The 23,179-nt window shown below is 38.1% G+C and overlaps 2 protein-coding genes across 2 annotated transcripts in view; one reads left to right on the top strand and one right to left on the bottom strand.

Moving 5' to 3' along the window:
- The window catches only part of LOC138333457 (FMRFamide receptor-like), a 38,269-nt gene extending 19,687 nt beyond the window's left edge, over positions 1-18,582 (bottom strand). The window contains exon 1 of the mRNA XM_069281838.1: positions 18,179-18,582. The gene's annotated coding sequence lies outside the window, so the exon portion shown is untranslated. The remainder of the gene's footprint in view (positions 1-18,178) is intronic.
- Positions 1-23,179, top strand: part of LOC138332616 (focadhesin-like) — a 315,742-nt gene that overhangs the window by 54,618 nt on the left and 237,945 nt on the right. The window lies entirely within an intron of this gene.

Below are 23,179 nucleotides of genomic sequence, written 5' to 3'. Positions count from 1 at the left end.
AGTAATTTAAATCACCGATACCCGAGCGATTAATAAGACAGCTATCCCAGGTATATTGTAAGTCAAATCACCGATACCTGCCTGAGGAAATAAATAGAACAGCTAAATATAGTTCCTGGTATTTTGTAGATCAACTCACAGTGTAGCCCTGCTTATTAAGTCACATCTGATACAAGTCCTTTGAGTCTGTCAACAATTTAACAATTGACTACTCTGTAATATTTTACCAAAATTAGTTAGTAAGCCATCTTATTAGCGTGGAGGATACAAAGTTATCCAAATGGTTGTTACCTAGCTAAAAGGGCTGAAGGATGAGTGCCAAAGCTAGTCAATTGGTTTCTTATTACCAATAAACTAACTTCTGAAAAGTATGACTGAATATTTTCCATATTTAAGTATGTAGCATCTTATGGCTTTGGGATTATAAATTGTATACCCTGTTAGTGTTTATCATAAATACAACGTAACAGCAACATTTAGATATAACAATAAACCATAATATTGTCATTCTGATAGAGTGTGCTTCTCTTAGCAATATCAAGGCAAAAGTACCCAATGTCCAAGTTGAGCAAGCCTGAAGATGCTGATCATTTGAGACATTTTATAGTTTAGAAATTTTTTGTTCTTTAAATCCTAAAACTTGTACTCACAAACATCTTTGATATTGTGCAAGGGAATATCATTTCTGACTGATATCATACTGACAGATAGGAATAATACACAACTGCAGATTGCGGGAAAACTTATAATATATAAACTATCCACCATGGATATACTCGACGACAAGACATAGACTGGCAGACAGAGCGGGACTGGGGAAAGACACAAAATTTACAAACTATCCACCATTGACATACACAGACAGACATAGATGGGCGTGACTGGTGGTAAACTGGGAAAGACAGAAAAATAAACAAACTATCCACCCATAGACATACACAGACAGACATAGACTGGTGAGACTGGTGGACTGGGAAATACAGAAAATATACAAACTATCCCTCCATAGACATACACAGACAGTCATAGACTGGCAGACTGGTGACTGGGAACGACAGAAAATATACAAACTATCCACCATTGACATACACAAGACAGACTATAGACTGGCATACTGGGTAAACTGGAAAGAAAGAAAATATACAAACTATCCACCATTGACATACACATAACAGACATAAGACTGGCAGACTGGTGGACTGGGGAAAGACAGAAAATATATACAAACTATCCTCCATAGACATAAAAAAAACACCAACAGGAAAGACATAAAAAATATATATTGACAACACAGACTATCCACCAGACATACACAGACATAGACACTTGACAGAAAATATACAAACTATAGACTACACAGACAGACATAGACTGGCAGACTGGTGGACTTGGAAAGACAGAAAATATACAAACTATCAACCATTGACATACACAGACAGACATAGACTGGCAGACTGGTGGACTGGGAAAGACAGAAAATATACAAACTATCCACCAGTGACATACACAGACAGACATAGACTGGCAGACTGGTGGACTTGGAAAGACAGAAAATATACAAACTATCTTCCATAGACATACACAGACAGACATAGACTGGCAGACTGGTGGACTGGGAAAGACAGAAAATATACAAACTATCCACCAGTGACATACACAGACAGACATAGACTGGCAGACTGGTGGACTGGGAAAGACAGAAAATATACAAACTATTGACCATTGACATACCGTACACAGATAGACATAGACTGACAGACTGGTGGACTTGGAAAGACAGAAAATATACAAACTATCAACCATTGACATACACAGACAGACATAGACTGGCAGACTGGTGGACTGGGAAAGACAGAAAATATACAAACTATCTCACAGTGACATACACAGACAGACATAGACTGGCAGACTGGTGGACTGGGAAAGACAGAAAATATACAAACTATCTTCCATAGACATACACAGACAGACATAGACTGGCAGACTGGTGGACTGGGAAAGACAGAAAATATACAAACTATCCACCATTGACATACACAGACAGACATAGACTGGCAGACTGGTGGACTGGGAAAGACAGAAAATATACAAACTATCCACCATTGACATACACAGACAGACATAGACTGGCAGACTGGTGGACTTGGAAAGACAGAAAATATACAAACTATCCACCATTGACATACACAGACAGACATAGACTGGCAGACTGGTGGACTTGGAAAGACAGAAAATATACAAACTATCCACCAGTGACATACACAGACAGACATAGACTGTGACTTATGGAATCAGTATTGCTATTGTTAGGTTAAGGTGATGGTCTAAGGTTTGAAAAGTTGCTATCAATAACAACTGACATTGAGGTCTTCATCAATATAGAACTATAATATTGTGGTGGGTATGGACAATCATTTTAATGGAAAGCATGAAGGATCTTGAGAATTTCATGAGGCCCAAATGACTAAAACTAGACTTGATAAAGTTCTCTTCAGTTATGACTGCAGAAGGTAAAGTTTACTGTTCTCAAACCTCTCTTAAGACGCAAGTTTTTTTTTACTGTAACCCTTGTCAATCATTATGAGGGACAAAGTAAAAGTATCCAGGTATAGTCATTTTTCCTGAAAGGTCAGGGAGACAGTTGGGTCTATGTTTAACTGTAGGAGTTTTGGTAGAGCATGTATAAGTTTATGATAGAAGCCAGATATCTGGACCAGTATCTTGTGTGTAATACCAATGGGATGTAGCATTAAGTAATCTGTTTTCCTAACTGAGCTTTTTGTTCATTATCTTTCATATATTCCTTCTGCTAATATCTGTTTTGTATGGATCTTCTTGAAGAGTATATATATATATTTATGGATTGCGATTATCCAGAGTTGATTCGGTGCATATCAATGACATTGTGCAAATGTCATTTCTCATGCACTATCTTGTCAGAGCTTAATTTCTTAATCAATATTAATTCTGAGGAACTTGCAGTGTTGTGAGCATTTTGAATCAATTCACACAAAAAAAACCACAATTTTAGGCAGTACTGTGGTCATATGTTTTATTAAACCTTGACAAAATGACATTTGTGTGAAATTGAGTTCAGCAGGGGCATTTTGTATGCCAATCTGTAATTTAAGCTGGAGGTTTAAGCTAATTTAACTTTCTAGAGAAAACCAACATACAATTATTTGGAAACTTCTCTATCCTGATATGGAGAATCAGTCCTGATATGGAGAATCAGTGGACCGAGAATGTCAGTCACCTTCACCACTACGCAATTTCTGCTTGGCAAAGTAGCAATTTTACTTATGACAGATTTAACCTTGCCTTATGTGAGCTATATCGGACTGTTCTACTAGATGACTTACAAGAATCTTGTTTATTTACTTCAAACAATGCAGTCATGTCATTGTTCAAATGACCAATCGCTACAGAGGTCAAATGACCAATTGCTATAGAGGTCAAATGACCAATCATTACAGAAGTCAAGTGGCTCAATGGCTACAGAGGTCAATTGGCCAATCAATGCAGAGGTCAAATGGCCAATCACTGCAGAGGTCAAATGACCAATCTTAGAGTGGTCAAATGACCAATTGCTACCGTGGTCAAATGACTAATCACTGTAGTGGTAAAATGACCAATTACTATAGAGGTCAAATGGCCAATAACTTCAGAGGTTAAATGACCAATTGCTACAGAGGTCAAATGACCAATTTCATCAGTGGTCAAATGGCCAATTGCTATAATGGTCAAATGGCAAATTCACTTTTTTTCACCCAATACAATGGTCAAATAGTCAATTGCTACAATGGTCAAATGGCCAATTGCTACAATGGCTGAATAGCTGTCATTTCATACTACTTTCTGATTACATACAGGAGCGTCTTGAATTAACGATTGCTGGACTATTCCCTGAGCAGATCTTTAACTTTTCATATAGAAGTTATTACACATGGCTAAAGATCTGCTTTATTGGCAGCTTCATATCTGTCCAATACCAGATAAAATTAGAGTTGCCATTCTTGTGTGAAATCGACTACCGAATGGGTTGTTTAAGCTGCATAGATGTAACACCCCTAAATGAAAAAATGGACTGGCCTGAATCAAATAAACAATCTATCTTATTTTGAAAGCAATGTGTGATAGAAAATATTAAAACCATATTACTTGATGTAACTCTTTCTAACCGTTTAGACTGTTTTTTACAGACATTAAGAATTAATTCTTGCTGTTTGGTAGAGTATAAATCTTTACAAAACGTTTGATATTGGATATCTGATTTATCAGGCTATTTATATCTAGAATAATAAATATTGCAGCCTTACTGTTGTAGAGTTTATTGTTTACATATGAGAATATTAATGTATTTTTTGTATGTATATATATATACATAAAAAGAAAACACAACTATAAAACTGTTTTATAGTTGTGTTTTCTTTTTATGTGTATGGAAACCATCACATGGACATGGTTCTTTTTTACTTATATATATATATATATATATATATTATATATATATATATATATGAGAATTGTTTGCTTTTAACTTTGATATGTGAAGAATTGTTTGCTTTTTATTATGAATGGTGCTATTATATTAGATGTCAAAGGTTTAAGGTCAATTTATATTCATATTCAAATTGTCTATCATCTATGGTCTATGGTCTGTGGTCTGTCCGTCCTTCCATCCTTCAATCCGTCCTTCCATCCGTCCTTTCGTCCGTCCTTCCATTTGTTAACAATTCTTTTTACTGCTATTTCTCAGAAAGTACTGAAGGAATCTGTCTCAAATTTCACATGCTGGTTTCCCAAGGGGTCGTGTTGTGCAGTTTGCATTTTGGGACCTATCATGAACAAGATGGCTGACAGGTTCCCCTAAGTCCCTAGTTATGCATATTGCATTTTGGGACTGATCGGTGAACAAGATGGCTGACAGGACGCCATCTTGAATTTTGACAATTGAAGTTTGTTACCGCTACTTCTCTGAAAGTACTGAAGGAATTAATGTCTCCAATTTTATGTGCAGGTTCCCCTAGGTCCCTAGTTGTTCATATTGCATTTTGGAACCGATTGGTGAACAAGATGGCCGACAGGACACCATCTTAAATTTTGACAATTGAAGTTTGTTACTGCTATTTCTCAATCTAATTAGAATTAGAATTGTAATTACGCTCCACTACCTTACTCCAAGTTATGCACCAATACAAGATTTAACAGAACCCCGTTCGGGGTCACCTTAGCATGCCTCCTGGCTAGAATCGGAACATCTCGGGTCTTTTTCTTAGCCGTTTACACTTCCGAATGAATCAACCACACCGAAGATTCCGTAGGCGACGCGCTGATTGGATAACCATAGGGGTTATGCTGAGGTGACCCCGAACAGGGCTCTGTTAGATCTTGTATTGGAGCGTAACATAGAGTATCGTAGTGGATCGGAATTACAAGTCTAATTTTAATTAGATTGTGCTATTTCTCAGAAAATGCTGAAAGAATTTGTCTTAAATTCCATGTGCATGTTCCCCTAGAGGTCCAGTTGTGCATATTGCATTTTGGGACCGATCGGTCAACAAGATGGCCGACATGCCACCATCTTGGATTTTGATAGTTGAAGTTTGTTACTGCTTTATATTTGCTTTATATTTCAGAAAGGATTAAATGGATCTTTCTCAAATTTCATATGTAGTAAAAGTTTGTAAAGCAGAGAAAAGATCCCTTTTTCTGTTGTCAGATGTAGATAATTCTTTGGTGGGCGCCAAAATTCCTATGGGATCTCTTGTTTGATTATGTGGAGAATTGTTTTGCTATTAATGTGATTATGTGGAAAATTGTTTGCTTTTTGTTTGATTATGTGGATAAATTGTTTGCTATTTGTTTGATTATGTTGAGAATTGTTTTGCTATTTATTTGATTATATGGAGAATTGTTTGCTATTTATTTGATTATGTTGAGAATTGTTTGCTATTTATTTGATTATGTGGTGTATTGTTTGCTATTTATTTGATTATATGGAGAATTGTTTGCTATTTATTTGATTATATGGAGAATTGTTTGCTATTTATTTGATTATATGGAGAATTGTTTGCTATTTATTTGATTATGTGGTGTATTGTTTGCTATTAATTTGATAATGTGGAAAATTGTTTTCTATTTTTGCTATTAACATGATTTTGTGGAAAATTGTTAGCTATTTATTTCTTTATGTTTAGTTTAGCTGATCTACTACGTTGAAGTGTAGTTGTGAGCCCAAACCCTGATTGTGGCACTAGTGAGATACCATCAACAGTTGGCTGAGTGGTTTAGTTTAAAACCAGATAAGATGACAGAGAGCAGATTGTGGTAATGTTGGAATAACAGTAAACACACGAGCACATGTTACAGACACTATACACATAAACATGTGATGTTTAACACAAAACAACATTGAATCAATGCAGTAATATGAATAAGAATGAATGAGAAAATTGCTTAGAACTAAAACAATGGTCCAAAGGGCCCGAATCGCTCTCCTGTCAGTTCATGCTTACTGGTCACCATTGTGTACAGATGAGTTCATGTCATTAATTAGAACAATTCGAAAGCATTTATTTCGCGCAAAACACATGCCTTTCATATCAGGTCTAATATATTTCAATTGACAAAAATTAAAATAAGATATTCTTGAATTATATTGTCAACCTTGATAGCTCAGTTCTAACTTTCTATTTACATAAGCATCCATTATGTACACGTTTTCCTGTGATTCTATATGTATCATGATACATCATGTGTCGTAGAGATGTTTCTTGTATATTGATGCCACATCTGTTTTGGATTATTTCTTCTGTGAAAAATACAAAAGTAAGCTATCTTTGGTTGAAAGTTATTCTATGAGGACCCTATTTATGTATACTCGCTCCTTATAATTATCTACAGATCCTAAAGAAATGCATACCATATAAAAAACTCAAATGACGTGATATAAATATATATCACATTTTATAAATCTGTAGTATCAGATTGGCTGGACTCTGAGATCTGTTGATTCACAATTCCTTTTTTTTGTATTGATGTTTGGTTTGATTGGTATAAGGTCCTATATCAGCCAGGGTTAGTTAAGGATGTGCCAGGTTTTAAGGAGGTGGAGGAAAAAACAAGAATACCCCACAGAAAAACAACTACCTGGTAACCAGCAGTTAGTACTTAGCAACTCCCCCGCATGAGTTTCAAAGACGTGATCCAGAGGTGGAGAGCTTGTGGTGATATGTCAGGATATCTTAACCTGATTCGGCCATTACAGCCGTGTATAGTTTATGTGACAGTCATAAGGTATTACTCATGTCTGTCTGTCTGATTTCTTCCTTCTCTTCCTGTCCCTGTCCCCATCCCATCTTGTCTGAGTGACTTCATTATGTCCTGTCCCACTATACCCTATCCCTGTCATGTCCATCCTTTCCTGTCCCTGTCCCCATCCCATCTTGTCAATGTTGACCTCATCCCTGTCATGTCCATCCTTTCCTGTCCCTGTCCCCATCCCATCTTGTCAATGTTGACCTCATCCCTGTCATGTCCATCCTTTCCTGTCCCTGTCCCCATCCCATCTTGTCAATGTTGACCTCATCCCTGTCATGTCCATCCTTTCCTGTCCCTGTCCCCATCCCATCTTGTCAATGTTGACCTCATCCCTGTCATGTCCATCCTTTCCTGTCCCTGTCCCCATCCCATCTTGTCAATGTTGACCTCATCCCTGTCATGTCCATCCTTTCCTGTCCCTGTCCCCATCCCATCTTGTCAATGTTGACCTCATCCCTGTCATGCCCATCCTTTCCTGTCCCTGTCCCTGTCCCCATCCCATCTTGTCAGTGTTGACTTCATTATGTCCTGTCCCACTATACCCTATCCCTGTCATGTCCATCCTTTCCTGTCCCTGTCCCCATCCCATCTTGTCAATGTTGACCTCATCCCTGTCATGTCCATCCTTTCCTGTCCCTGTCCCCATCCCATCTTGTCAATGTTGACCTCATCCCTGTCATGTCCATCCTTTCCTGTCCCTGTCCCCATCCCATCTTGTCAATGTTGACCTCATCCCTGTCATGTCCATCCTTTCCTGTCCCTGTCCCCATCCCATCTTGTCAATGTTGACCTCATCCCTGTCATGTCCATCCTTTCCTGTCCCTGTCCCCATCCCATCTTGTCAATGTTGACCTCATCCCTGTCATGTCCATCCTTTCCTGTCCCTGTCCCCATCCCATCTTGTCAATGTTGACCTCATCCCTGTCATGTCCATCCTTTCCTGTCCCTGTCCCCATCCCATCTTGTCAGTGTTGACTTCATTATGTCCTGTCCCACTATACCCTATCCCTGTCATGTCCATCCTTTCCTGTCCCTGTCCCCATCCCATCTTGTCAGTGTTGACCTCATCCCTGTCATGCCCATCCTTTCCTGTCCCTGTCCCTGTCCCCATCCCATCTTGTCTGTGTTGACTTCATTATGTCCTGTCCCACTATACCCTATCCCTGTCATGTCCATCCCTTCCTGTCCCTGTCCCCATCCCATCTTGTCAATGTTGACCTCATCCCTGTCATGTCCATCCTTTCCTGTCCCTGTCCCCATCCCATCTTGTCTGTGTTGACTTCATTATGTCCTGTCCCACTATACCCTATCCCTGTCATGTCCATCCTTTCCTGTCCCTGTCCCCATCCCATCTTGTCAGTGTTGACTTCATTATGTCCTGTCCCACTATACCCTATCCCTGTCATGTCCATCCTTTCCTGTCCATGTCCCCATCCCATCTTCCTGTCCCTGTCCCCCATCCCTGTCATGTCCATCCTTTCCTGTCCCTGTCCCATCCATCTGTCTGTGTTGTCCACTTCATTATGTCCTGTCCCCATCCCATCTGTCATGTACATTTCCTGTTCCCTGTCCCTGTCCCCATCCCATCTTGTCTGTGTGACATTATGCCTTTCCTGTCATGTCCTGTCCCCATCCTCTTGTCATGTTGACCTCATCCCTGTCATGTCCATCCTTTCCTGTCCCTGTCCCCATCCCATCTTGTCAGTGTTGACTTCATTATGTCCTGTCCCACATACCCTATCCCTGTCATGTCCATCCTTTCCTGTCCCTGTCCCCATCCCATCTTGTCAGTGTTGACTTCATTATGTCCTGTCCCACATACCCTATTCCTGTCATGTCCATCCTTTCCTGTCCCTGTCCCCATCCCATCTTGTCTGTGTTGACTTCATTATGTCCTGTCCCACTATACCCTATCCCTGTCATGTCCATCCTTTCCTGTCCCTGTCCCCATCCCATCTTGTCTGTGTTGACTTCATTATGTTGTCCCACTCCCTATCCCATGTCCATCCTTGTCCCTGTCCCATCCTTTGACTCCTGTCCCTTTCTGTCCCTGTCCCCATCCCATCTTGTCAGTGTTGACTTCATTATGTCCTGTCCCACAATACCCTATCCCTGTCATGTCCATCCTTTCCTGTCCCTGTCCCCATCCCATCTTGTCAGTGTTGACTTCATTATGTCCTGTCCCACTATACCCTATCCCTGTCATGTCCATCCTTTCCTGTCCCTGTCCCCATCCCATCTTGTCTGTGTTGACTTCATTATGTCCTGTCCCACAATACCCTATCCCTGTCATGTCCATCCTTTCCTGTCCCTGTCCCCTTCCCATCTTGTCTGTGTTGACTTCATTATGTCCTGTCCCACTATACCCTATCCCTGTCATGTCCATCCTTTCCTGTCCCTGTCCCCATCCCATCTTGTCAGTGTTGACTTCATTATGTCCTGTCCCACAATACCCTATTCCTGTCATGTCCATCCTTTCCTGTCCCTGTCCCCATCCCATCTTGTCAGTGTTGACTTCATTATGTCCTGTCCCACAATACCCTATCCCTGTCATGTCCATCCTTTCCTGTCCCTGTCCCCATCCCATCTTGTCAGTGTTGACTTCATTATGTCCTGTCCCACTATACCCTATCCCTGTCATGTCCATCCTTTCCTGTCCCTGTCCCCATCCCATCTTGTCAGTGTTGACTTCATTATGTCCTGTCCCACTATACCCTATTCCTGTCATGTCCATCCTTTCCTGTCCCTGTCCCCATCCCATCTTGTCTGAGTGACCTCATTATGTCCTGTCCCACAATACCCTATCCCTGTCATGTCCATCCTTTCCTGTCCCTGTCCCCATCCCATCTTGTCTGTGTTTACCTCATTATGGCCTGTCCCACTATATCCTATTCCTGTCATGTCCATCCTTTCCTGTCCCTGTCCCCATCCCATCTTGTCAGTGTTGATCTCATTATGTCCTGTCCCACAATACCCTATCCCTGTCATGTCCATCCTTTCCTGTCCCTGTCCCCATCCCATCTTGTCTGTGTTGACCTCATTATGTCCTGTCCCACAATACCCTATCCCTGTCATGTCCATCCTTTCCTGTCCCTGTCCCCATCCCATCTTGTCAGTGTTGATCTCATTATGTCCTGTCCCACAATACCCTATCCCTGTCATGTCCATCCTTTCCTGTTCCTGTCCCCATCCCATCTTGTCTGAGTGACCTCATTATGTCCTGTCCCACAATACCCTATCCCTGTCATGTCCATCCTTTCCTGTCCCTGTCCCCATCCCATCTTGTCTGTGTTGACTTCATTATGTCCTGTCCCACAATACCCTATCCCTGTCATGTCCATCCTTTCCTGTCCCTGTCCCCATCCCATCTTGTCAGTGTTGACTTCATTATGTCCTGTCCCACTATACCCTATTCCTGTCATGTCCATCCTTTCCTGTCCCTGTCCCCATCCCATCTTGTCTGTGTTGACCTCATTATGTCCTGTCCCACTATACCCTATCCCTGTCATGTCCATCCTTTCCTGTCCCTGTCCCCATCCCATCTTGTCAGTGTTGACCTCATTATGTCCTGTCCCACAATACCCTATCCCTGTCATGTCCATCCTTTCCTGTCCCTGTCCCCATCCCATCTTGTCAGTGTTGACCTCATTATGTCCTGTCCCACAATACCCTATCCCTGTCATGTCCATCCTTTCCTGTCCCTGTCCCCATCCCATCTTGTCAGTGTTGACTTCATTATGTCCTGTCCCACTATACCCTATCCCTGTCATGTCCATCCTTTCCTGTCCCTGTCCCCTTCCCATCTTGTCAGTTTTGACTTCATTATGTCCTGTCCCACAATACCCTATCCCTGTCATGTCCATCCTTTCCTGTCCCTGTCCCCATCCCATCTTGTCTGTGTTGACTTCATTATGTCCTGTCCCACAATACCCTATCCCTGTCATGCCCATCCTTTCCTGTCCCTGTCCCCATCCCATCTTGTCTGTGTTGACCTCATTATGTCCTGTCCCACTATACCCTATCCCTGTCATGTCCATCCTTTCCTGTCCCTGTCCCCATCCCATCTTGTCTGTGTGACTCATTATGTCCTGTCCCACTATACCTATCCCTGTCATGTCCATCCTTTCCTGTCCCTGTCCCCATCCCATCTTGTCAGTGTTGACTTCATTATGTCCTGTCCCACTATACCCTATCCCTGTCATGTCCATCCTTTCCTGTCCCTGTCCCCATCCCATCTTGTCAGTGTTGACCTCATTATGTCCTGTCCCACAATACCCTATCCCTGTCATGTCCATCCTTTCCTGTCCTGTCCCCATCCCATCTTGTCAGTTGACTTCATTATGTCCTGTCCCACAATACCCTATCCCTGTCATGTCCATCCTTTCCTGTCCCTGTCCCCATCCCATCTTGTCAGTGTTGACCTCATTATGTCCTGTCCCACAATACCCTATCCCTGTCATGTCCATCCTTTCCTGTCCCTGTCCCCATCCCATCTTGTCAGTGTTGACTTCATTATGTCCTGTCCCACAATACCCTATCCCTGTCATGTCCATCCTTTCCTGTCCCTGTCCCCATCCCATCTTGTCTGTGTTGACTTCATATGTCTCTTCCCTGTCATGCCATCTTCTGTCCCTTCCCATCATCTTGTCGGTGACTTCATTATGTCCTGTCCCACTATACCCTATCCCTGTCATGTCCATCCTTTCCTGTCCCTGTCCCCATCCCATCTTGTCAGTGTTGACTTCATTATGTCCTGTCCCACTATACCCTATCCCTGTCATGTCCATCCTTTCCTGTCCCTGTCCCCATCCCATCTTGTCAGTGTTGACCTCATTATGTCCTGTCCCACAATACCCTATCCCTGTCATGTCCATCCTTTCCTGTCCCTGTCCCCATCCCATCTTGTCAGTGTTGACCTCATTATGTCCTGTCCCACTATACCCTATCCCTGTCATGTCCATCCTTTCCTGTCCCTGTCCCCTTCCCATCTTGTCAGTGTTGACTTCATTATGTCCTGTCCCACAATACCCTATCCCTGTCATGTCCATCCTTTCCTGTCCCTGTCCCCATCCCATCTTGTCAGTGTTGACCTCATTATTTCCTGTCTCATTATTCCCTATTCCTGTCCATCTCTTCCTGTCCCCATCCCCAACCCATTCTATCTAAATTTATTTTGAAGACAAGCTTTTGTATCTTAATAGAATTTTCAAACAGAGGTTGGTGCTTTGTATTACAAAGTTTCATTGACGGTACATTGGTTTATTTTATTTCATGATTGATTTATCTTTAGATTGGTTGTGCAATCTTGGCTCCCAGGTGGTTAGAGGTCAGAGGTTATGGTACACCACCCTTAAACCAGCCTACTCAACAGAGGTTGTGTGAGGCCTTATTAGATAGATATATTCCATATCAATACGTGAGTGATTTTCACCTGCTGATGGTAGTCACATTTAACCTATCACATCAATACGGCCATGTGTTAAATAAGATATACATTTAATGTAGTACATAGTTTAACCTGTGTTGATATAATATTTGATATATTCAAAAACGTACTGATATTTTAAAAAAAATTTTCATTAAATTTTGGCAGAGTAATCAAATTTGATCAAAATGATGGAAAGAATTGAAACTTCAATTTATTTATGATTATTATTCTCTTAAATATCTATTATACTATGAAACAATGTCATGTCTTTATTAACTAAAAAGGAGTTCCCTAAGAAGAAAATGTAGAAATAGTGTCACTTAATTAAACGTTTTTTTTATGTATTTACCCTTGAAATGTGTATGTGTTTCTAAAGGTCAGCTAAAAACCAAAGATACTTCAGAGACTTTGTACTTTGATGTCTTATTTAACTATTTACCAAGATCACAAAGTATAAATTGCCATTTGTAGCTGTAATTTGGGAGCCATTTGCTGTGGAATCATTTTCTGCTTTGGTATGTGTTCAGCTCGGGGAAATCGTCAGGGTTACATTGGTTAACGGCAATGCATAAAACAACCTTCGATGCTAAAGCTGGAATAGAAACAATTTGACAGCACGGACACTTATATCCATTGCGACAGTACCTTGATATAGCTTGGCCAATCAACAGTTAATAGGGTTGCTTGGATACTTTAGTACAGAGAATTCCACTTATTTACATAGGATATTTTCCAAAATTTTCTTAGAAAATATGCAAATAACCAGAGTATTCGAATAGGTGGAGATAGCACCAATATTTTGCACCGCCGTTTGACCCTCTGCTTACATGTTACCAGGCAAATAGACATAGTTTTCTTCACTTGATAAATACATAAATGATTTACACTTGAAGTGAACAACAGGTAATCATTTTAGAAGTTTTAAACCAATTTCAATTGTATAGTAAAAAAAAATATACTCCAATGTGAGATTATTGTTTACGTTAATTGACATGTGAATCTGTTTAAAGATGCTCCACCGCCGACAGACCAAAAATGATATTCATCATTTGAACAATAATTGGTGTTTAATCGTGTATATAATAGTCTAATTAACACAAAAAATAATATAAAATAATTTATTTTGCCTTTGGTACATGCGCATTCAGTAGTTCATTTCATATAGGATATAGTGGTACGGATTTTTTTCGGGATGCAATTAATTATTTTTCATATTTTTAACTTGAAGTAAAATTAGGAGCTCAAACTTTTCAATGGTGGTAATGGTGTAAAGTAAGTAACTTTTGTAACTGAAGAAAAATACTAAATCCTCTGCTCCTGTTTTTAATAGTGAAAAAATACCATTTGTCAGCGGTGGAGCATCTTTAAGAAAAAACTCGACAATCAAGACCTGATACAATAACTAAACAGGATTGTGTCTGCCAATATTTATATATCAATTTTGAACCTAAATAATGAACAAATTAATGAACATTTGCCTTGACAAAATGAGCTTACGATCATGATTAAACTTCAAAGGGCTGATCGACTTGCAGGGTTGTTTTGACACATGTGTATGAATTTGAAAATGGCAGCGGGTGATGAAGTCAAGCCTTCACTAGGCCTAAATGAGGTTTGAGAATCCTTCCGGTTTTGTTGATTGATTCAGTAAACTTTTTTTTTATAATTTATTTTTATTTCATTTTCATGTGCAATACACCACATAATAAATAGATTCAGCAAACTGGCTTGGTAATATTTCAGAAATTAATGCATATTTGTATCCATATTACATACAAAACTATAATAAATAGATTCAGCAAACTGGCTTGGTAATATTTCAGAAATTAATGCATATTTGTATCCATATTACATACAAAACTGGTACTCATTGCATGCGATCTTTGCATACTTTTATATCTCCTTCTGCGAGATGCTTGACACGCACATGTCTCGCGTAGTCATCAAGAGTTTGGTGAAAAGAGACTACCCACGAATGTCGGTTGTTGTATTCCAGCCGATCGTGAATTAAGGTAGGTTACGTTAATAAATAAACATGTTTGAAAAAGCAAATCCTTTAATTAGATGTTTGAGTCAGTGATGATACTAAAGTATTAATCTACCGTTGCCATTACAAATCGTATCAATATCAAATACCTTTGCCGGTTCATGCATAAAATAACAAACCATGTGATAACATTAATCTGCCACCATGCTGATTATTAGTAAAAGTGAAGTATTTTGAAACATATATTGACAAATTTGTCTGAAAATACGTTGCAAAATTGAAAAATATTTAATTCATTTTCAGAATTTTCCAGATATTTTATTCAAATAACCGAAGGTCATGTAAAAAATTGATGCAAAAACACAGAGTTGAAAAACAAAGATAAAGAAAGAAAAAATTGGGCCGCAGAATTGTATGCAAATAACCGAAATGTTCAAATAATCGTTATATGATTAGGTAGAATCCACTGTACTGGCGTATTGCCTACATGACTCTGCTTATTACTGACTAAGCTTTGTCTGCTTTGAGGGAAGATGGAATACCTGTAGTCTCCTAAATCTACCTATATTATTAGGCTATTATAGTCTTCATATTAAGCCAGAAATAAAAAGGATAAATAATACTGCTCCATATGGGTTTTGAACGTGCACCGCCCCACATATGCTGTAGTACCTTTAACCACATGACCACCAACTCTGCCCCGCAGGGTTCGGAACAATCAAATGTTACACATTATGTTAACTTTAATACTGATACATGTTGTAAGAGAATAATAGACTTTGTAAACCAAGTTAAAACAATTGATGAGACTGGTAATGTTACACTTTGGGATTACTGACATAGAATAAAAAGCCATGTCATGTTCCTCGTAAATATACATTATTAAATCTGTTAATCTGTGCTCTGTAGAAGGAGTCTATATCAAAATTCCCAACTTCAATAATCATGACGTACTATACAGTTACACCCTACGCAAAAGCTGTAGAAGGAGTCTATATCAAAATTCACAACTTCAATAATCATGACGTACTATACAGTTACACCCTACGCAAAAGCTGTAGAAGGAGTCTATATCAAAATTCACAACTTCAATGATCATGACGTACTATACAGTTACACCCTACGCAAAAGCTGTAGAAGGAGTCTATATCAAAATTCACAATTTAAATAATCATGACGTGCTATAAAGTTACACCTTACACAATTCAAACAGAAAACCAATACCAATTACCCACCTACATATCGTGTCAAAGGTATAATATTTATTTCAGCAGTATAAGTAAATGCTTGATTAAGTTACAGAAGCTGGTATATCACAATGTCACAATCATCGAACTAATAACGATTGCTGAAGAGATGGATTAAAAGAGGTTTTCATGTACTGTTATTTAAGGTTAATTTTGATGGTTATAAAGACATAGTACAATACTGTAAAATTAGTCAAAACAGAAGCAGTTGGCGTGTCTTTATCGTTTGGAACCAGTATAATATAACAGATATTAGTATCCTGTTGTTAAACTTGGATTATCTGCCTCTCAAATGCCTGGATTGTGTACAATCGTAGGTTTGAATCGCAGGCTACTGTATGTATGTTTCTTGCCATAATCGCTATCAACAAACAGTGAAGTGGCTATAAACTATACATTACCACGAGATATTAATTATATTATGACTAACCTTACTTACAAATTACTGTTATTACCTTTCAATACCAATTTTGAATTCAGAAATAGGTCAATTGATGAAAAACATACATTTTCTTTGAATTAAAGATTCTTGAGTTACAAAAGTTACTTATTTTCATAATTACAACCATTGACAAATTTTAGTTTCTAATTTTACTTCAAGGTAAACATTTTAGAAATAATTAATTGCATCCCAAAAATATTCCATGGCGCAATGTCCTATATGGAATGAAGTACTGATTGTGCATGCACCAAAAGCAAAATAAATTACTTCAAATTATTTTTTGTGTGAATTAGTCTTATATATCGACGATTAAGCACCAGTTATTGTTCAAATGATAAGTATTGTTAATGCTCTGACACCGGTGGAGCGTGTTAAGGTCTACAGGTAACTTATATGTAATTAGTGTGATAACCAAACTCAAGGCAAGATGACCCAATGATTTGATCCATTTTTATTTGTTATTTAGCATTGTTGTTGGAATGTTTTCAGTGTTTATCAAAGTTTAGTCTTAATTAGGAAACATTAATTATTTACATCCATCTTCATAATAATGATAATTACACAGCCCCTTTATCACAACTAGGTCATTTTCTTCAGCACTTAGCGACCGCTATTTCTTGAATTCATACTCTGAAATGTGTTTACCAAAACATTTTGAGGTTTAATTTTCCCCCTAAAATCCTAATGTTTTAATACATTAATTCACCATTGTGTTTACTGCTGTTTTAATATTTTTGCTATAAATCCTTGTGTTTTAGCATGTGTACATCACAATACTCCAGTCTTAGTATGGTTACATGTGCTACAAAGTGCTGAAAATATGTTCACTAAAAGACTCTTGTGTTTCAATATTAATCTCACAGTATGGGTGTTTTGTATTTGGTTACAAAATACTGCTATTTCAATATAACCACAAAGTACTGATACAGTTCAATCTGCCTTAGTGACCACCTCTGTATAAAGACCACCTGTTAAATGAGACCACTTTTTCAGTGTCCCAAAAAGGCATTAATGACACAATTTGACCTGTGTATAAATACCGTTTGGTTATAAAGAGACCACATTTTCCTTGTCCTTTGGGTGGTCTTCATTGGCACATGTAATCAAAAGTTTTTTTCCTGTAAAATTCCAGTACTTCAATATTTACCACAAAGTACTGGTATTTTCATTTGTGTTACCAGCTAATATGAGTATTTTAATTTGCACTACAAAATGCTGATGTTTAGAACCATTTAATATTGTTTTTATGATTATTTTTTTTTTTACTTTTAAAATGTTATATTATAATCTGATTACAAGATGTCACATATGGTTTATAGGGTTATCAAATAGGTTTTCTTAACAGAAGTTAACACACAAATGCATCTCATCTCTTTTAGAAGATTCATTTTTGTCAGTATGGTATAAAATTGTCCAAGTGCTCTCTAAAAACTATTATTCTTTTTTTTCATGCAATCAAAAATGATTGAATATTTATTCATAAAGGGGTTTTAAAATAAGGTTTGTTTTTCTTGAAAGATGTTTTCAAAAAAGTTGTTTTGCCCTTTCGACAGAGAATTTGCCAACAGTGATATGATTTTCTTAGAGACATTAATTTTGGAATGTTCTTTTTGATTCTATGGTTAAAATATAAATTGTTATAGAAAAAACCCTTTCACATATGAACAGCTTTATTTTTGGAGATTAAATATAACACACTAATTTACTAAAATTGATGAAAACCATGGTCAAATAGTTGAAACCGACCTTACCTTTAAATCATTTAAGTTGTGAATAGTAATGGTTGGTAGCTCCGAGTAGTAATCATATTCCTCACACCAATATATCACAAGTGTAGTCCTGTAAACTTAGCCTCCACATCTCATTATCATGAAAGACATTTTCAAATGTTTCATTAGAAATTAGACGTGCCGTAGGTCATGGTTGTACTATGTAAGTCCGTATTGATGAGCGGTGGTCATTGTCTGTCAGGATGATGGTGTTAGGGTAGTTGTAATAGCCACACCTGCCCAGCACTTTGTGTTCTCTACTGATGGGATGTGAGCCTCTTAAAACTATTGATTGTGTGGGAGCCATATCACAGACAGCAGCAGCCGACACACATCTCATACTGGTAGTATTCAGGTGGATCTGTACTGGTCACTTCTCTAGCTTATACAGGTATTTCTGATAGTCAATTACCATGTATTGCTATCTCTTATGGTCAGTTTACTTCTGAAGGTATCTGTGATGGTCAATAACCATATACTGGTTTCTCTAATGACAAGTTTACTTCAGCAGGTATCTCTGATGGGCACTTACCATGTACTTTACAGTTACCTTATACAGATATATCTATTGGTCTGTTACCTAATATACATGTATCTCTAATGGCCAGTTACCTTATACAGGTATCTCTAATGGTCAGTTATCTTATACAGGTATCTTTAATGGTCAGTTACCTTATACAGGTATCTTTAATGGTCAGTTACCTTATACAGGTATTTCTAATGGTCAGTTATCTTATACAGGTATCTTTAATGGTCAGTTACCTTATACAGGTATTTCTAATGGTCAGTTACCTTATACAGGTATTTCTAATGGTCAGTTACCTTATACAGGTATTTCTAATGGTCAGTTACCTTATACAGGTATTTCTAATGGTCAGTTACCTTATACAGGTATTTCTAATGGTCAGTTACCTTATACAGGTATTTCTAATGGTCAGTTACCTTATACAGGTATCTCTAATGGTTAGTTACCTTATACAGGTATTTCTAATGGTCAGTTACCTTATACAGGTATTTCTAATGGTCAGTTACCTTATACAGGTATTTCTAATGGTCAGTTACCTTATACAGGTATTTCTAATGGTCAGTTACCTTATACAGGTATTTCTAATGGTCAGTTACCTTATACAGGTTTTTCTAATGGTCAGTTACCTTATACAGGTATCTCTAATGGTCAGTTAATATCCACTGGTTTAGAAATTTCTAGTTTTAATTGTTGTGTTTTAAGAGAACATTTTCAATTTTATTGAATTTCAGAGGTCTTTCTGAAATATGAAAAGTATACTTTAATTACAGAAATCAACAAATGAGGTGTTTGTATGTTTTGGAAAGAACTTTTATCTAATTGACTACCTCCTTTTATTTCAAGTAGAGTTAACCATTGAAAAATGAATTTCTCCCCACTACAACTTTCTTACACAAAGATGACTAAGGACTTGGTAATATGATTTGTATAAGGCTTGGTTACAGAGTTTGGTGGGAGGTGTTTGCTGGTTTGTGTATTAACCCACAAACCAGAAGGTTGTCTGTGGGTAGATGAACTTTCCCCACATGTGTCAATAACCATAGAAATAATGACTGAATTTGCAGCATGTTATATAAAGGCACAACTGTCCGTAATAGCCTAACTGTGGAATAGATTGGTGTCGAACAATTTGATAACCATGCAAAGGTCTGGTGTAAATATTAATCTGGTATTATATGGTTAGCTGGAGAGTATGCTGAATCTTGTATTGTAGAATCAGAGGCCTCCATAGAGAATATCACTTAATGCATTCAGTTGATACGTAGGTCATTTGTATGCAATTTAATTTGTGTCCAAATAATTTGCTGAAGGCAAATGTTAATATTGTTAGCACAACTTTGGCCTTAACTAGGCAGAACTAACTGTAAAGGTTTAGTGTCATATTAACCTTGTCAAGGCAGAACTAACTGTAAAGGTTGAGTGTCATATTGACCTTGTCAAGGCAGAACCAACTGTAAAGGTTTAGTGTCATATTGACCTTGTCAAGGCAGAACTAACTGTAAAGGTTTAGTGTCATATTGACCTTGTCAAGGCAGAACTAACTGTAAAGGTTTAATGTCATATTGACCTTGTCAAGGCAGAACTAACTGTAAAGGTTTAATGTCATATTGACCTTGTCAAGGCAGAACTAACTGTAAAGGTTTAGTGTCATATTGACCTTGTCAAGGCAGAACTAACTGTAAAGGTTTAGTGTCATATTGACCTTGTCAAGGCAGAACTAACTGTAAAGGTTTACTGTCATATTGGCCTTGTCAAGGCAGAACTAACTGTAAAGGTTTAGTGTCATATTGGCCTTGTCAAGACAGAACTAACTGTAAAGGTTTACTGTCATATTGCCTTGTCAAGACAGAACTAACTGTAAAGGTTTAGTGTCATATTGGCCTTGTCAAGGCAGAACTAACTGTAAAGGTTTAGTGTCATATTGACCTTGTCAAGGCAGAACTAACTGTAAAGGTTTAATGTCATATTGACCTTGTCAAGGCAGAACTAACTGTAAAGGTTTATGTCATATTGACCTTGTCAAGGCAGAATAACTGTAATTAATTATTGACCTTGTCAAGGCAGAACTAACTGTAAAGGTTTATGTCATATTGACCTTGTCAAGGCAGAACTAACTGTAAAGGTTTAGTGTCATATTGACCTTGTCAAGGCAGAACTAACTGTAAAGGTTTAGTGTCATATTGACCTTGTCAAGGCAGAACTAACTGTAAAGGTTTAGTGTCATATTGACCTTGTCAAGGCAGAACTAACTGTAAAGGTTTAATGTCATATTGACCTTGTCAAGGCAGAACTAACTGTAAAGGTTTAGTGTCATATTGACCTTGTCAAGGCAGAACTAACTGTAAAGGTTTAGTGTCATATTGACCTTGTCAAGGCAGAACTAACTGTAAAGGTTTAGTGTCATATTGACCTTGTCAAGGCAGAACTAACTGTAAAGGTTTAGTGTCATATTGACCTTGTCAAGGCAGAACTAACTGTAAAGGTTTAGTGTCATATTGACCTTGTCAAGGCAGAACTAACTGTAAAGGTTTAGTGTCATATTGACCTTGTCAAGGCAGAACTAACTGTAAAGGTTTAGTGTCATATTAACCTTGTCAAGGCAGAACTAACTGTAAAGGTTTAGTGTCATATTGACCTTGTCAAGGCAGAACTAACTGTAAAGGTTTAATGTCATATTGACCTTGTCAAGGCAGAACTAACTGTAAAGGTTTAGTGTCATATTGACCTTTTCATAGCGAAACTAACTGTAAAGGTTTAGTGTCATATTGACCTTGTCAAGGCAGAACTAACTGTAAAGGTTTAGTGTCATATTGACCTTGTCAAGGCAGAACTAACTGTAAAGGTTTAGTGTCATATTGACCTTGTCAAGGCAGAACTAACTGTAAAGGTTTAGTGTCATATTGACCTTGTCAAGACAGAACTAACTGTAAAGGTTTAGTGTCATATTGACCTTGTCAAGGCAGAACTAACTGTAAAGGTTTAGTGTCATATTGACCTTGTCAAGGCAGAACTAACTGTAAAGGTTTAATGTCATATTGACCTTGTCAAGACAGAACTAACTGTAAAGGTTTAGTGTCATATTAACCTTGTCAAGGCAGAAACTAACTGTAAAGGTTTAGTGTCATATTGACCTTGTCAAGGCAGAACTAACTGTAAAGGTTTAGTGTCATATTGACCTTGTCAAGGCAGAACTAACTGTAAAGGTTTAATGTCATATTGACCTTGTCAAGGCAGAACTAACTGTAAAGGTTTAGTGTCATATTGACCTTGTCAAGGCAGAACTAACTGTAAAGGTTTAGTGTCATATTGACCTTGTCAAGGCAGAACTAACTGTAAAGGTTTAGTGTCATATTGACCTTGTCAAGGCAGAACTAACTGTAAAGGTTTAATGTCATATTGGCCTTGTCAAGGCAGAACTAACTGTAAAGGTTTAGTGTCATATTGACCTTGTCAAGGCAGAACTAACTGTAAAGGTTTAGTGTCATATTGACCTTGTCAAGGCAGAACTAACTGTAAAGGTTTAGTGTCATATTGACCTTGTCAAGGCAGAACTAACTGTAAAGGTTTAGTGTCATATTGACCTTGTCAAGGCAGAACTAACTGTAAAGGTTTAGTGTCATATTAACCTTGTCAAGGCAGAACTAACTGTAAAGGTTTAGTGTCATATTGACCTTGTCAAGGCAGAACTAACTGTAAAGGTTTAGTGTCATATTGACCTTGTCAAGGCAGAACTAACTGTAAAGGTTTACTGTCATATTGACCTTGTCAAGGCAGAACTAACTGTAAAGGTTTAGTGTCATATTGACCTTGTCAAAGCAGAACTAACTGTAAAGGTTTAATGTCATATTGACCTTGTCAAGGCAGAACTAACTGTAAAGGTTTAGTGTCATATTGACCTTGTCAAGGCAGAACTAACTGTAAAGGTTTAGTGTCATATTGACCTTGTCAAGGCAGAACTAACTGTAAAGGTTTAATGTCATATTGACCTTGTCAAGGCAGAACTAACTGTAAAGGTTTAGTGTCATATTGACCTTGTCAAGGCAGAACTAACTGTAAAGGTTTAGTGTCATATTGACCTTGTCAAGGCAGAACTAACTGTAAAGGTTTAGTGTCATATTGACCTTGTCAAGGCAGAACTAACTGTAAAGGTTTAGTGTCATATTGACCTTGTCAAGGCAGAACTAACTGTAAAGGTTTAATGTCATATTGACCTTGTCAAGGCAGAACTAACTGTAAAGGTTTAGTGTCATATTGACCTTGTCAAGGCAGAACTAACTGTAAAGGTTTCCCTCATATTGACCTTGTCAAGGCAGAACTAACTGTAAAGGTTTAGTGTCATATTGACCTTGTCAAGGCAGAACTAACTGTAAAGGTTTAGTGTCATATTGACCTTGTCAAGGCAGAACTAACTGTAAAGGTTTAGTGTCATATTGACCTTGTCAAGGCAGAACTAACTG

Source organism: Argopecten irradians, chromosome 10 (assembly GCF_041381155.1).
Source record: "Argopecten irradians isolate NY chromosome 10, Ai_NY, whole genome shotgun sequence".
Lineage (NCBI taxonomy): Eukaryota > Metazoa > Mollusca > Bivalvia > Pectinida > Pectinidae > Argopecten > Argopecten irradians.
The sequence above is the reverse complement of the archived record's forward strand: the minus strand, read 5'-3'. Positions and strand labels throughout refer to the sequence as shown.